At 47.0% G+C, this 17,500-nt stretch overlaps 1 pseudogene; it reads right to left on the reverse strand.

Annotated features, from left to right (window-relative positions):
- Nucleotides 1-17,398: 17,398 nt before the first annotated feature.
- LOC124029079 overlaps nt 17,399-17,500 on the reverse strand; it is an 8,949-nt pseudogene continuing 8,847 nt past the window's right edge.

A 17,500-nucleotide genomic window follows, 5' to 3' on the forward strand; every position in this document is an offset into this window, starting at 1 on the left:
GTGTTGTTACCAGGGAACTGCTCCACCTAGCCTCCTTCACTGTCTATGTAACAACATGTTAGTGTTGTTACCAGGGAGCTGCTCCATCTAGCCTCCTTCACTGTCTATGTAACAACATGTTAGTGTTGTGTTGTTACTAGGGAGCTGCTCCACCTAGCCTCCTTCACTGTCTATGTAACAACATGTTAGTGTTGTGTTGTTACTAGGGAGCTGCTCCACCTAGCCTCCGTCACTGTCTATGTAACAACATGTTAGTGTTGTGTTGTTACTAGGGAAAATAAATAAATAAATAAATAACATAAATATAGGATAAAACACACGACAAGAGAGACAACACAATACTACATAAAGAGAGACCTAACGTAGAAAGGCAGCAACACATGACAAATTAAATAAAATAAAAATCTAATTTTATTTGTCACATACACATGGTTAACAGATGTTAATGCGAGTGTAACATGCAGTGGTTCGGATGGTTGTTGTCCTTGATGATCTTTATGGCCTTCCTGTGACATCGGGTGGTGTAGGTGTCCTGGAGGTTAGGTAGTTTTCTCCAAGTGATACGTTGTGCAGACCACACTACCCTCTGGAGAGCCTTACGGTTGTGGGTGGAGCATTTGCCGTACCAGGCGGTGATACAGGATGCTCTCGATTGTGCATCTGTAGAAGTTTGTGAGTGCTTTTGGTGACAAGCCGAAATTCTTCAGCCTCCTGTGGTTGAAGAGGCGCTGCTGCGCCTTCTTCACAACGCTGTCTGTGTGGGTGGACCATTTCAGCTTGTCCGTGATGTGTACCCTCTCCACTACTGTCCTGTCGATGTGGATAGGGGGGTGCTCCCTCTGCTGTTTCTGCTGTAGGAGGTGAGGGCCCTCACCTCCTCCCTGTAGGCTGTCCTGTCAATGTGGATAGGGGGTGCTCCCTCTGCTGTTTCTGCTGTAGGAGGTGAGGGCCCTCACCTCCTCCCTGTAGGCTGTCCTGTCAATGTGGATCGGGGGTGCTCCCTCTGCTGTTTCCTGAAGTCCACGATCATCTCCTTGGTCTGTTTGGATGTCTGATGTCTGTGGTAACTGAGGATAACTCTGATGCTGTCTGTTTGGATGTCTATGTTTAATGACTTGTAGCTTATTATTAATGACTTGTAGCTTATTATTAATGACTTGTAGCTTATTATTAATGACTTGTAGCTTATGTTTAATGACTTGTAGCTTATGTTTAATGACTTGTAGCTTATGTTTAATGACTTGTAGCTTATTATTAATGACTTGTAGCTTATGTTTAATGACTTGTAGCTTATTATTAATGACTTGTAGCTTATTATTAATGACTTGTAGCTTATGTTTAATGACTTGTAGCTTATTATTAATGACTTGTAGCTTATGTTTAATGACTTGTAGCTTATTATTAATGATGTGTAGCTTATTATTAATGACTTGTAGCTTATTATTCATGACTTGTAGCTTATTATTAATGATGTGTAGCTTATTATTAATGACTTGTAGCTTATTATTAATGATGTGTAGCTTATTATTAATGACTTGTAGCTTATTATTAATGACGTGTAGCTTATGTTTAATGACTTGTAGCTTATGTTTAATGACGTGTAGCTTATGTTTAATGACTTGTAGCTTATGTTTAATGACTTGTAGCTTATGTTTAATGACTTGTAGCTTATTATTAATGACTTGTGGCTTATTATTAATGACGTGTAGCTTATTATTAATGACTTTTAGCTTATGTTTAATGACGTGTAGCTTATGTTTAATGACGTGTAGCTTATTATTAATGACGTGTAGCTTATGTTTAATGACGTAGCTTATTATTAATGACTTGTAGCTTATTATTAATGACTTGTAGCTTATGTTTAATGACGTAGCTTATGTTTAATGACGTGTAGCTTATTATTAATGACGTAGCTTATGTTTAATGACGTGTAGCTTATACATTAATTACTTGTAGCTTATTATTAATGACTTGTAGCTTATTATTAATGACTTGTAGCTTATTATTAATGACGTGTAGCTTATTATTAATGACGTGTAGCTTATGTTTAATGACTTGTAGCTTATGTTTAATGACGTGTAGCTTATTATTAATGATGTGTAGCTTATGTTTAATGACTTGTAGCTTATTATTAATGACTTGTAGCTTATGTTTAATGACTTGTAGCTTATTATTAATGACTTGTAGCTTATTATTAATGACTTGTAGCTTATTATTAATGACTTGTAGCTTATTATTAATGACTTGTAGCTTATTATTAATGACGTGTAGCTTATTATTAATGACGTGTAGCTTATTATTAATGACTTGTAGCTTATTATTAATGACTTGTAGCTTATGTTTAATGACTTGTAGCTTATTATTAATGACTTGTAGCTTATTGTTAATGACTTGTAGCTTATTATTAATGACGTGTAGCTTATTATTAATGATGTGTGGCTTATTATTAATGACTTGTAGCTTATTATTAATGACTTGTAGCTTATTATTAATGACTTGTAGCTTATTATTAATGACGTGTAGCTTATTATTAATGACGTGTAGCTTATGTTTAATGACTTGTAGCTTATTCTTAATGACTTGTAGCTTATTATTAATGACTTGTAGCTTATTATTAATGACTTGTAGCTTATTATTAATGACTTGTAGCTTATTATTAATGACTTGTAGCTTATTATTAATGACTTGTAGCTTATTATTAATGACTTGTAGCTTATTATTAATGACTTGTAGCTTATTATTAATGACGTGTAGCTTATGTTTAATGACTTGTAGCTTATTATTAATGACGTGTAGCTTATTATTAATGACGTGTAGCTTATTATTAATGACTTGTAGCTTATTATTAATTACTTGTAGCTTATTATGAATGACTTGTAGCTTATGTTTAATGACTTGTAGCTTATTATTAATGACGTGTAGCTTATTATTAATGACTTGTAGCTTATGTTTACTGACTTGTAGCTTATGTTTACTGACTTGTAGCTTATGTTTACTGACTTGTAGCTTATGTTTAATGACTTGTAGCTTATTATTAATGACGTGTAGCTTATGTTTAATGACTTGTAGCTTATTATGAATGACTTGTAGCTTATGTTTACTGACTTGTAGCTTATGTTTAATGACTTGTAGCTTATGTTTACTGACTTGTAGCTTATGTTTACTGACTTGTAGCTTATGTTTAATGACTTGTAGCTTATTATTAATGACGTGTAGCTTATTATTAATGATGTGTAGCTTATTATTAATGACTTGTAGCTTATTATTAATGACGTGTAGCTTATGTTTAATGACTTGTAGCTTATGTTTAATGACGTGTAGCTTATGTTTAATGACTTGTAGCTTATGTTTAATGACTTGTAGCTTATGTTTAATGACTTGTAGCTTATTATTAATGACTTGTGGCTTATTATTAATGACGTGTAGCTTATTATTAATGACTTTTAGCTTATGTTTAATGACGTGTAGCTTATGTTTAATGACGTGTAGCTTATTATTAATGACGTGTAGCTTATGTTTAATGACTTGTAGCTTATTATTAATGACTTGTAGCTTATTATTAATGACTTGTAGCTTATGTTTAATGACGTGTAGCTTATGTTTAATGACGTGTAGCTTATTATTAATGACGTGTAGCTTATGTTTAATGACGTGTAGCTTATTATTAATTACTTGTAGCTTATTATTAATGACTTGTAGCTTATTATTAATGACTTGTAGCTTATTATTAATGACGTGTAGCTTATTATTAATGACGTGTAGCTTATGTTTAATGACTTGTAGCTTATGTTTAATGACGTGTAGCTTATTATTAATGATGTGTAGCTTATGTTTAATGACTTGTAGCTTATTATTAATGACTTGTAGCTTATGTTTAATGACTTGTAGCTTATTATTAATGACTTGTAGCTTATTATTAATGACTTGTAGCTTATTATTAATGACTTGTAGCTTATTATTAATGACTTGTAGCTTATTATTAATGACGTGTAGCTTATTATTAATGACGTGTAGCTTATTATTAATGACTTGTAGCTTATTATTAATGACTTGTAGCTTATGTTTAATGACTTGTAGCTTATTATTAATGACTTGTAGCTTATTATTAATGACTTGTAGCTTATTATTAATGACGTGTAGCTTATTATTAATGATGTGTGGCTTATTATTAATGACTTGTAGCTTATTATTAATGACTTGTAGCTTATTATTAATGACTTGTAGCTTATTATTAATGACGTGTAGCTTATTATTAATGACTTGTAGCTTATTATTAATGACTTGTAGCGTATTATTAATGACGTGTAGCTTATTATTAATGACGTGTAGCTTATTATTAATGACTTGTAGCTTATTATTAATGACTTGTAGCTTATGTTTAATGACTTGTAGCTTATTATTAATGACTTGTAGCTTATTATTAATGACTTGTAGCTTATGTTTAATGACTTGTAGCTTATTATTAATGACTTGTAGCTTATTATTAATGACTTGTAGCTTATTATTAATGACTTGTAGCTTATTATTAATGACGTGTAGCTTATGTTTAATGACTTGTAGCTTATTATTAATGACGTGTAGCTTATTATTAATGACGTGTAGCTTATTATTAATGACTTGTAGCTTATTATTAATTACTTGTAGCTTATTATGAATGACTTGTAGCTTATGTTTAATGACTTGTAGCTTATTATTAATGACGTGTAGCTTATTATTAATGACTTGTAGCTTATGTTTACTGACTTGCAGCTTATGTTTACTGACTTGTAGCTTATGTTTACTGACTTGTAGCTTATGTTTAATGACTTGTAGCTTATTATTAATGACGTGTAGCTTATGTTTAATGACTTGTAGCTTATTATGAATGACTTGTAGCTTATGTTTACTGACTTGTAGCTTATGTTTAATGACTTGTATGTGAGGTGGTGAAGTAATTAAATCCACTGGTATATTGTACTGTAACTCAACCATAGTTTCTGGTATATTGTACTGTAACTCAACCATAGTTTCTGGTATATTGTACTGTAACTCAACCATAGTTTCTGGTATATTGTACTGTAACTCAACCATAGTTTCTGGTATATTGTACTGTAACTCAACCATAGTTTCTGGTATTTGTTATCTTTCTGGAGTCAGATAAACATGTTTATAATTGTTTAGTCTTATTACAAGTCGCACGTGAGGTACAGTATTTCTAATATCATAAATACCGTATATACCCATTTTAAATACATTACTGCCCACTACAATGATGGATCCAGCTTCAGAGATACTAACTACAGCATTTCACATAGACAGAAATGACCCACACATTACAACACCATTTAATTGTTTTACCATCACAAAACAAAGGGTTAGTATGTTTTCCTGTCTACCATCTCATAGTGGTCTTTCTTTTGGGGGGGGTCAGGGTTATAATAATGGGTTAAGGCTGACTCCCGATAACACATCTGGCTGTAGGTATCCAGAAGAAACTATCTATTACCTTTAAAAGATGAGGTTTGCTATAGTAAACTTTAGTTCTGCCCTGAACTTCTCTCCCTTCAACTAGGACACTGTTGTTCCCTTTGTGAATCAATACATTGGGTAAAGTGAAGAGAATAGATGCGACCCGACTGAACAACCATGAAGGGTTGATGTGACTTATATCATGTAGCTATTATTTTACAACTGGTCTAATAATGTACAACAACTAATATAACGTTGGTCATCAAACTAAAGTATTTACTGAGTAAACAGCATTTGGATTTAAAATACACACACACAGCTCAATCAAGTCAAAAAGGTCCATATTCCTTAGAAATGTGGATACATGTTGTTGATGTAAATATAGAACATGTTGTCAATCAGAGTTTCCCAACCCTGGGGTACTGGAGGATCAGGGTTGGGGGTACTGGAGGATCAGGGTTGGGGGTACTGGAGGATCAGGGTTGGGATGTTGGGGGTACTGGAGGATAAGGGTTGGGATGTTGGGGGTACTGGAGGATTAGGGTTGGGGGTACTGGAGGATCAGGTTGGGATGTTGGGGGTACTGGAGGATAAGGGTTGGGATGTTGGGGGTACTGGAGGATCAGGGTTGGGGGTACTGGAGGATCAGGGTTGGGGATACTGGAGGATCAGGGTTGGGGATCCTGGAGGATCAGGGTTGGGGGTACTGGAGGATCAGGGTTGGGGGTACTGGAGGATCAGGGTTGGGGGTACTGGAGGATCAGGGTTGGGGGTACTGGAGGATCAGGGTTGGGGGGGTACTGGAGGATCAGGGTTGGGGATCCTGGAGGATCAGGAAGGGGATCCTGGAGGATCAGGGTTGGGGATCCTGGAGGATCAGGGTTGGGGGTACTGGAGGATCAGGGTTGGGATGTTGGGGGTACTGGAGGATCAGGGTTGGGGATACTGGAGGATGAGGGTTGGGATATTGGGGGTACTGGAGGATCAGGGTTGGGGGTACTGGAGGATCAGGTTGGGATGTTGGGGTACTGGAGGATCAGGGTTGGGGATACTGGAGGATCAGGGTTGGGATGTTGGGGGTACTGGAGGATCAGGGTTGGGGATACTGGAGGATCAGGGTTGGGGGTACTGGAGGATCAGGGTTGGGGGTACTGGAGGATCAGGGTTGGGATGTTGGGGGTACTGGAGGATCAGGGGTTGGGATGTTGGGGGTACTGGAGGATCAGGGTTGGGGGTACTGGAGGATCAGGGTTGGGATGTTGGGGGTACTGGAGGATCAGGGTTGGGGGTACTGGAGAATCAGGGTTGGGATGTTGGGGGTACTGGAGGATCAGGGGTTGGGGGTACGGGAGGATAGGGGTAGGGGTGTTGGGGGTACTGGAGGATCAGGGTTGGGATGTTGGGGGTACTGGAGGATCAGGTTGGGATGTTGGGGGTACAGGAGGACCAGAGTTGGGATGTTGGGGATACTGGAGGATCAGGGTTGGGGTACTGGAGGATCAGGGTGGGGGTGTTGGGGGGTACTGGAGGATCAGGGTTGGGGGTACTGGAGGATCAGTGTTGGGATGTTGGGGATACTGGAGGATCAGGGTTGGGATGTTGGGGGTACTGGAGGATCAGGGTTGGGGATACTGGAGAATCAGGGTTGGGATGTTGGGGGTACTGGAGGATCAGGGTTGGGATGTTGGGGGTACTGAGGATCAGCGTTGGGGATACTGGAGAATCAGGTTGGGATGTTGGGGTACTGGAGGATTAGGGTTGGGGATACTGGAGGATCAGGGTTGGGATGTTGGGGTACTGGAGGATCAGGGTTGGGGATACTGGAGAATCAGGGGTTGGGATGTTGGGGGTACTGGAGGATCAGGGTTGGGATGTTGGGGATACTGGAGGATCAGGGCTGGGATTTTGGGGGTACTGGAGGATCAGGGTTGGGATGTTGGGGTACAGGAGGACCAGAGTTGGGGTACAGGAGGACCAGAGTTGGGATGTTGGGGGTACAGGAGGATCAGGGTTGGGATGTTGGGGGTACAGGAGGACCAGAGTTGAGGGTACAGGAGGACCAGATTTGAGGGTACAGGAGGACCAGAGTTGAGGGTACAGGAGGACCAGAGTTGAGGGTACAGGAGGACCAGAGTTGGGATGTTGGGGGTACAGGAGGACCAGGGTTGGGATGTTGGGGATACTGGAGGACCAGGGTTGGGATGTTGGGGGTACAGGAGGATCAGGGTTGGGGTGTTGGGGGTACAGGAGGACCAGAGTTGAGGGTACAGGAGGACCAGAGTTGATGGTACAGGAGGACCAGAGTTGAGGGTACAGGAGGACCAGAGTTGGGATGTTGGGGGTACAGGAGGACCAGGGTTGGGATGTTGGGGATACTGGAGGACCAGGGCTAGGATGTTGGGGATACTGGAGGATCAGGGTTGGGATGTTGGGGGTACTGGAGGATCAGGGTTGGGATGTTGGGGGTACTGGAGGATCAGGGTTGGGATGTTGGGGATACTGGAGGATCAGGGGTTGGGATGTTGGGGGTACTGGAGGATCAGGGTTGGGATGTTGGGGGTACAGGAGGACCAGGGTTGGAATGTTGGGGATACTGGAGGATCAGGGGTTGGGATGTTGGGGGTAATGGAGGATCAGGGTTGGGATGTTGGGGATACTGGAGGATCAGGGTTGGGATGTTGGGGATACTGGAGGATCAGGGTTGGGATGTTGGGGGTACTGGAGGATCAGGGTTGGGATGTTGGGGGTACTGGAGGATCAGGGTTGGGATGTTGGGGGTACAGGAGGACCAGAGTTGGGGGTACAGGAGGACCAGAGTTGGGGGTACAGGAGGACCAGAGTTGGGATGTTGGGGGTACAGGAGGACCAGGGTTGGGGGTACTGGAGGACCAGAGTTGGGGGTACAGGAGGACCAGAGTTGGGGGTACTGGAGGACCAGAGTTGGGATGTTGGGGGTAATGGAGGATCAGGGTTGGGATGTTGGGGATACTGGAGGATCAGGGTTGGGATGTTGGGGATACTGGAGGATCAGGGTTGGGATGTTGGGGGTACTGGAGGATCAGGTTGGGATGTTGGGGTACTGGAGGATCAGGGTTGGAATGTTGGGGATACTGGAGGATCAGGTTTGGGATGTTGGGGGTAATGGAGGATCAGGGTTGGGATGTTGGGGATACTGGAGGATCAGGGTTGGGATGTTGGGGATACTGGAGGATCAGGGTTGGGATGTTGGGGGTACAGGAGGATCAGGGTTGGGGTGTTGGGGGTACTGGAGGATCAGGGTTGGGATGTTGGGGGTACAGGAGGACCAGAGTTGGGGGTACAGGAGGACCAGAGTTGGGGGTACAGGAGGACCAGAGTTGGGATGTTGGGGGTACAGGAGGACCAGGGTTGGGGGTACTGGAGGACCAGAGTTGGGGGTACAGGAGGACCAGAGTTGGGGGTACTGGAGGACCAGAGTTGGGATGTTGGGGGTACTGGAGGACCAGGGTTGGGCTGTTGGGGGTACAGGAGGACCAGAGTTGGGGGTACAGGAGGACCAGAGTTGGGATGTTGGGGGTACTGGAGGACCAGGGTTGGGCTGTTGGGGGGGTACAGGAGGACCAGGAGTTGGGGGTACTGCAGGACCAGAGTTGGGCTGTTGGGGGGACTGGAGGACCAGAGTTGGGGGTACTGGAGGTCCAGAGTTGGGGGTACAGGAGGACCAGAGTTGGGGGTACTGGAGGACCAGAGTTGGGATGTTGGGGGGTACTGGAGGACCAGAGTTAGGGGTACAGGAGGACCAGAGTTAGGGGTACAGGAGGACCAGAGTTGGGGGTACTGGAGGACCAGAGTTGGGGGTACAGGAGGACCAGAGTTGGGATGTTGGGTGGAACTGGAGGACCAGAGTTGGGGGTACAGGAGGACCAGAGTTGGGATTTTGGGGGTACTGGAGGACCAGAGTTGGGCTGTTGGGGGTACTGGAGGACCAGAGTTGGGGGTACTGGAGGACCAGAGTTGGGATGTTGGGGGTACTGGAGGACCAGAGTTAGGGGTACAGGAGGACCAGAGTTAGGGGTACAGGAGGACCAGAGTTGGGGTACTGAGGACCAGAGTTGGGGGTACAGGAGGACCAGAGTTGGGATGTTGGGGGGTACTGGAGGACCAGAGTTGGGGGTACAGGAGGACCAGAGTTGGGCTGTTGGGGGGTACTGGAGGACCAGAGTTGGGATGTTGGGGTACTGGAGGACCAGAGTTGGGGGTACTGGAGGACCAGAGTTGGGGTACAGGAGGACCAGAGTTGGGGGTACAGGAGGACCAGAGTTGGGGGTACAGGAAGACCAGAGTTGGGGGTACAGGAGGACCAGAGTTGGATGTTGGGGGTACTGGAGGACCAGAGTTGGATGTTGGGGGTACTGGAGGACCAGAGTTGGGGGTACTGGAGGACCAGAGTTGGGGGTACAGGAGGACCAGAGTTGGGGGTACAGGAGGACCAGAGTTGGGGGTACAGGAAGACCAGAGTTGGGGTACAGGAGGACCAGAGTTGGGATGTTGGGGGTACTGGAGGACCAGAGTTGGGATGTTGGGGGTGCTGGAGGACCAGAGTTGGGATTTTGGGGGGTACTGGAGGACCAGAGTTGGGATGTTGGGTACTGGAGGACCAGAGTTGGGATGTTGGGGGTACTGGAGGACCAGAGTTGGGGGTACTGGAGGACCAGAGTTGGGGGTACTGGAGGACCAGAGTTGGGGTTACAGGAGGACCAGAGTTGGGATGTTGGGGGTACTGGAGGACCAGAGCTGGGATGTTAGGGTACTGGAGGAACAGAGTTGGGGGTACTGAAGGACCAGAGTTGGGGGTACTGGAAGGACCAGAGTTGGGGGTACAGGGAGACCAGAGTTGGGGTACTGAGGACCAGAGTTGGGATGTTGGGGGTACTGAGGACCAGAGTTAGGGTACAGAGGACCAGAGTTGGGGGTACTGGAGGGACCAGGAGTTGGGGGTACAGGAGGACCAGAGTTGGGATTTTGGGGTACTGGAGGACCAGAGTTGGGCTGTTGGGGGTACTGGAGGACCAGAGTTGGGGGTACTGGAGGACCAGAGTTGGGATGTTGGGGGTACTGGAGGACCAGAGTTAGGGTACAGGAGGACCAGAGTTAGGGTACAGGAGGACCAGAGTTGGGGTACTGGAGGACCAGAGTTGGGGGTACTGGAGGACCAGAGTTGGGGGTACAGGAGGACCAGAGTTGGGATGTTGGGGGTACTGGAGGACCAGAGTTGGGGTACAGGAGGACCAGAGTTGGGCTGTTGGGGGTACTGGAGGACCAGAGTTGGGATGTTGGGGGTACTGGAGGACCAGAGTTGGGGGTACTGGAGGACCAGAGTTGGGGGTACAGGAGGACCAGAGTTGGGGGTACAGGAGGACCAGAGTTGGGGGTACAGGAAGACCAGAGTTGGGTGTACAGGAGGACCAGAGTTTGGATGTTGGGGGTACTGGAGGACCAGAGTTGGGATTTTGGGGGTACTGAGGACCAGAGTTGGGATGTTGGGGGTGCTGGAGGACCAGAGTTGGGATTTTGGGGTACTGGAGGACCAGAGTTGGGATGTTGGGGGTACTGGAGGACCAGAGTTGGGATGTTGGGGGTACTGGAGGACCAGAGTTGGGGGTACTGGAGGACCAGGGAGCTGGGGGGTACTGGAGGACCAGAGTTGGGGTTACAGGGAGGACCAGAGTTGGGATGTTGGGGGTACTGGAGACCAGAGCTGGGATGTTAGGTACTGAGGACCAGAGTTGGGGGTAACAAGACAGAGTTGGGGTACTGAAGGACCAGAGTTGGGGGTACAGGAGACCAGAGTTGGGGTACTGGAGGACCAGAGTTGGGATGTTGGGGGTACTGAGGACCAGAGTTAGGGGTACAGGAGGACCAGAGTTAGGGTACAGGAGGACCAGAGTTGGGGGTACTGGAGGACCAGAGTTGGGGGTACAGGAGGACCAGAGTTGGGATGTTGGGGGTACTGGAGGACCAGAGTTGGGAGTACAGGAGGACCAGAGTTGGGATTTTGGGGGTACTGGAGGACCCAGAGTTGGGCTGTTGGGGGTACTGAGGACCAGAGTTGGGGGTACTGGAGGACCAGAGTTGGGATGTTGGGGGTACTGAGACCAGAGTGCAAAGGGGTACAGGAGGACCAGAGTTAGGGGTACAGGAGGACCAGAGTTGGGGGTACTGGAGGACCAGAGTTGGGGGTACAGGAGGACCAGAGTTGGGATGTTGGGGGGGTACTGGAGGACCAGAGTTGGGGGTACAGGAGGACCAGAGTTAGGCTGTTGGGGGTACTGAGGACCAGAGTTGGGATGTTGGGGGATACTGGAGGACCAGAGTTGGGGGTACTGAGGACCAGAGTTGGGGGTACAGGAGGACCAGAGTTGGGGGTACAGGAGGACCAGAGTTGGGGGTACAGGAAGACCAGAGTTGGGGGTACAGGAGGACCAGAGTTGGATGTTGGGGGTACTGGAGGACCAGAGTTGGGATTTTGGGGGTACTGGAGACCAGAGTTGGGATGTTGGGGGTGCTGGAGGACCAGAGTTGGGATTTTGGGGGTACTGGAGGACCAGAGTTGGGATGTTGGGGGTACTGGAGGACCAGAGTTGGGGGTACAGGGGGACCAGAGTTGGGATGTTGGGGGTACTGGAGGACCAGAGTCAGGGGGTACTCCAGGACCAGAGTTGGGGGTACTGGAGGACCAGAGTTGGGGTTACAGGAGGACCAGAGTTGGGATTTTGGGGGTACTGGAGGACCAGAGTTGGGATGTTAGGGGTACTGGAGGACCAGAGTTGGGGGTACTGAAGGACCAGGGTTGGGGGTACTGAAGGACCAGAGTTGGGGGTACAGGAGGACCAGAGTTGGGATCTTGGGGGTACTTGAGGACCAGAGTTGGGGGTACTGAAGGACCAGAGTTGGGGGTACTGAGACCAGGTTGGGATGTTGGGGGTACTGAGGACCAGGCTGGGATGTTGGGGGTACTGAGGACCAGGGTTGGGCTGTTGGGGGTACTGAAGGACCAGGGGTTGGGCTGTTGGGGGTACTGGAGGACAAGGGTTGGGGGTACTGGAGGACCAGGGCTGGGATGTTGGGGGTACTGGAGGACCAGGGTTGGGGGTACTGGAGGACCAGAGATGGGATTTTGGGTACTGAGGACCAGAGTTGGGATGTTGGGAGGTACTGAGGACCAGGTTGGGATGTTGGGGATACTGAAGGACCAGGGTTGGGATTTTGGGGGTACTGAAGGACCAGGGTTGGGATGTTGGGTGTACTAGAGGACCAGGGTTGAGATGTTGGGGTACTGGAGGATCAGTGTTGGGCTATTGGGGATACTGGAGGACCAGATTTGGGCTGTTGAGGGATACTAGAGGACCAGGGTGGGGTACTGGAGGAGCAGAGTTTAGCTGTTGGTGGGTACTGGAGGACCAGAGTTGGGCTGTTGGGAGGTACTGGAGGACCAGGGTCAGCTGTTGAGGGATACTGGAGGACCAGGGTTGGGCTGTTGGGGGTACTGGAGGACCAGGGGTTGGGCTGTTGAGGGGTACTGGAGGACCAGGGTTGGGCTGGGGGGTACTGGAGGACCAGGTTTGGGCTGTTGGGGGCACTGGAGGACCAGGGTTGGGCTGTTGGGGGTACTGAGACCAGGGTTGGGCTGTTAGGGGGTACTGGAGGACCAGGGTTGGGCTGTTGGGGGTACTGAAGGACCAGGGTTGGGCTGTCGGGGGTACATGAGGACCAGGTTGGGCTGTCGGGGGTACTGGAGGACCAGGGTTGGGCTGTTGGGGGGTACTTGAGGACCAGAGTTGGGATGTTGGGGTGTACTGAAGGACCAGAGTTGGGCTGTCGGGGTACTGGAGGACCTGGATTGGGATGTTGGGGGTACTGGGGGACCAGGGTTGGGATGTTGGGGTACTGGAGGACCAGGGTGGGGGTACTGGAGGACCAGAGATGGGCTGTTGGGGGTACTGGAGGACCAGGGTTGGGCTGTTGGGGGTACTGAGGACCAGGGTTGGGGGCACAGGAGAGCACCAGAGCTAAGGTACTGGAGGACCAGAGTTGAGTGGGTACTGGAAGACCAGAGTTTGGGGTACTGGAGGACCAGAGTTGGGGGTACTGGAGGACCAGAGTTGGGGTTACAGGAGGACCAGAGTTGGGATGTTGGGGGTACTGGAGGACCAGGGTTAGCTGTTGGGGGTACTGGAGGACCAGGGTTGGGCTGTTGAGGGTACTGGAGGACCAGGGCTGGGCTGTTGGGGGTACTGGAGGACCAGGGTTGGGCTGTTGGGGGTACTGGAGGACCAGGGTTGGGCTGTTGGGGGTACTGGAGGACCAGGGTTGGGCTGTTGGGGATACTGGAGGACCAGGGTTGGGCTGTTGGGGGTACTGAAGGACCAGGGTTGGGCTGTCGGGGGGGTACTGGAGGACCTTGATTGGGATGTTGGGGGTACTAGGGACCAGGTTGGGATGTTGGGGGGTACTGGAGGACCAGGGTTGGGGGTACTGGAGGACCAGAGATGGGCTGTTGGGGGTACTGGAAGACCAGGGTTGGGCTGTTGGGGGGTACTGGAGGACCAGGGTTGGGGGTACAGGAGGACCAGAGTTGGGGGTACTGGAGGACCAGAGTTGGTGGGTACTGGAAGACCAGAGTTTGGGGGTACTGGGAGGACCAGAGTTAGAGTACTGGAGGACCAGAGTTGGGGCTACAGGAGGACAGGATTGGGATGTTGGGGGTACTGGAGGACCAGAGTTGGGATGTTAGGGTACTGGAGGACCACAGTTGGGGGTACTGGAGGACCAGAGTTGGGGCTACTGGATGACCAGAGTTGGGGGTACTGGAGGACCAGAGTTGGGGGTACTGGAGGACCAGAGTTAGGGGTACTGGAGGACCAGAGTTGGGGGTACTGGAGGACCAGAGTTGGGAGATTACAGGAGGACCAGAGTTGGGATGTTGGGGGTACTGGAGGACCAGAGTTGGGATGTTAGGGGTACTGGAGGACCAGAGTTGGGGGTACTGGAGGACCAGAGTTGGGGGTACTGGAGGACCAGAGTTGGGGGTACTGGATGACCAGAGTTGGGGGTACTGGAGAGACCAGAGTTGGGGGTACTGGAGGACCAGAGTTGGGGGTACTGGAGGACCAGAGTTGGGGGTACTGAAGGACCAGAGTTGGGGTTACAGGAGGACCAGAGTTGGGATGTTGGGGGTACTGGAGGACCAGAGTTGGGATGTTAGGGGTACTGGAGGACCAGGGTTGGATGTTTGGGGGTACTGAGGACCAGGGTTGAAGCTGTTAGGGTACTGGAGGACCAGGGTTGGGATGTTAGGGGGTACTGGAGGACCAGGGTTGGGATGTTAGGGTACTGGAGGACCAGGGTTGGGATGTTGGGGGTACTGGAGGACCAGGGTTGGGATGTTGGGGGTACTGGAGGACCAGGGTTGGGCTGTTGGGGGTACTGAATGACCAGGGTTGGGCTGTTGGGGGGTACTGGAGCACCAGAGATGGGCTGTTGGGGGGTACTGGAGGACCAGGGTTGGGCTGTTGGGGGGTACTGGAGGACCAGGGTTGGGAAACAGTGCTGTAAATGATACTTAGTGACTTTAAAAATAGAGTAAAATATAAAAGTGTCTAAACTCACATTTTCACATAATTTTAGAAAAAAAGGTCTTACATTGTCATGGCAACAGACAACCTAGACAGGATTTAATAGAATCAGAATCTAGAACACAGCTCTTCTGGAAAAGGAGACTGAACACAGACTAGACAGGATTTAATAGAATCAGTATCAGTCTACTGGAAAAGGAGAGACTGAACACAGACTAGACAGGATTTAATAGAATCAGTATCTAGAAACACAGCTCTTCTGGACAAGGAGACTAAAACTAGACAGGATTTAATAGAATCAGTATCTAGAACACAGCTCTTCTGGACAAGGAGAGACTGAACACAGACTAGACAGGATTTAATAGAATCAGTATCAGTCTACTGGAAAAGGAGAGACTGAACACAGACTAGACAGGATTTAATAGAATCAGTATCAGTCTACTGGACAAGGAGAGACTGAACACAGACTAGACAGGATTTAATAGAATCAGTATCTAGAACACAGCTCTTCTGGACAAGGAGAGACTGAACACAGACTAGACAGGATTTAATAGAATCAGTATCTAGAACACAGCTCTACTGGAAAAGGAGAGACTGAACACAGACTAGACAGGATTTAATAGAATCAGTATCTAGAACACAGCTCTTCTGGACAAGGAGAGACTGAACACAGACTAGACAGGATTTAATAGAATCAGTATCTAAAACACAGCTCTTCTGGACAAGGAGAGACTGAACACAGACTAGACAGGATTTAATAGAATCAGTATCTAAAACACAGCTCTTCTGGAAAAGGAGAGACTGAACACAGACTAGACAGGATTTAATAGAATCAGTATCTAAAACACAGCTCTTCTGGAAAAGGAGAGACTGAACACAGACTAGACAGGATTTAATTGAATCAGTATCTAGAACACAGCTCTTCTGGACAAGGAGAGACTGAACACAGACTAGACAGGATTTAATAGAATCAGTATCTAGAACACAGCTCTTCTGGACAAGGAGAGACTGAACACAGACTAGACAGGATTTAATAGAATCAGTATCTAGAACACAGCTCTTCTGGAAAAGTAGAGACTGAACACAGACTAGACAGGATTTAATAGAATCAGTATCAGTCTACTGGAAAAGGAGAGACTGAACACAGACTAGACAGGATTTAATAGAATCAGTATCTAGAACACAGCTCTTCTGGACAAGGAGAGACTGAACACAGACTAGACAGGATTTAATAGAATCAGTATCTAGAACACAGCTCTACTGGAAAAGTAGAGACTGAACACAGACTAGACAGGATTTAATTGAATCAGTATCTAGAACACAGCTCTTCTGGACAAGGAGAGACTGAACACAGACTAGACAGGATTTAATAGAATCAGTATCTAAAACACAGCTCTTCTGGAAAAGGAGAGACTGAACACAGACTAGACAGGATTTAATAGAATCAGTATCTAAAACACAGCTCTTCTGGAAAAGGAGAGACTGAACACAGACTAGACAGGATTTAATTGAATCAGTATCTAGAACACAGCTCTTCTGGACAAGGAGAGACTGAACACAGACTAGACAGGATTTAATAGAATCAGTATCTAAAACACAGCTCTTCTGGAAAAGGAGAGACTGAACACAGACTAGACAGGATTTAATAGAATCAGTATCTAGAACACAGCTCTTCTGGAAAAGGAGAGACTGAACACAGACTAGACAGGATTTAATAGAATCAGTATCTAGAACACAGCTCTTCTGGAAAAGGAGAGACTGAACACAGACTAGACAGGATTTAATAGAATCAGTATCTAGAACACAGCTCTTCTGGAAAAGGAGAGACTAAACACAAACAACACAACAAACATATTGGTATGTCAAACAGATGCATCCACTGTACAGCAGAAGAGGTTGTCATCCTGGTTAATAGATACAACAGGAGCTGAGCGATACACAGGGATTAATATATATAAATGGAGGACAATGGAAAATTGGTTCTGAATCGTAAAATAGCGTTACGTTGAAACCTTAGCCGTCGTTGAATTCCAACCCAAATGTCAACCCAATACCTTTCCCGAACAGTTAGTTTTAAATCAAAGCACAACATGGTAAAACTGTCTGTCATCTTCCAAGTAGATATATTTCTCATCTCTCGTATTCTTTCATTTAAAATAATTTAAAACACATTTTAAAACATACCAAATACAGAGTGACATGTCCTGCTCTACCCGGGTGGTATTTTGAGGTGTACAGAAGAAAAACACAATATCAAACTATGTAAAATGGTGACATGTCTTGATGAGGGTACCGTGCGTTCTATACATCACCAGAACAGAAAGCCCCTCCCTATTCTGTGGAAGTGTCTCTCCTAACTGGACCAACCTATATGTACAGACATCTTTATTTGGCCGTGACGTTGTAAAGGTTTGCAAAATTACACTAACTTTTCCCAA

This window comes from Oncorhynchus gorbuscha, unplaced genomic scaffold (assembly GCF_021184085.1).
Source record: "Oncorhynchus gorbuscha isolate QuinsamMale2020 ecotype Even-year unplaced genomic scaffold, OgorEven_v1.0 Un_scaffold_5421, whole genome shotgun sequence".
NCBI lineage: Eukaryota > Metazoa > Chordata > Actinopteri > Salmoniformes > Salmonidae > Oncorhynchus > Oncorhynchus gorbuscha.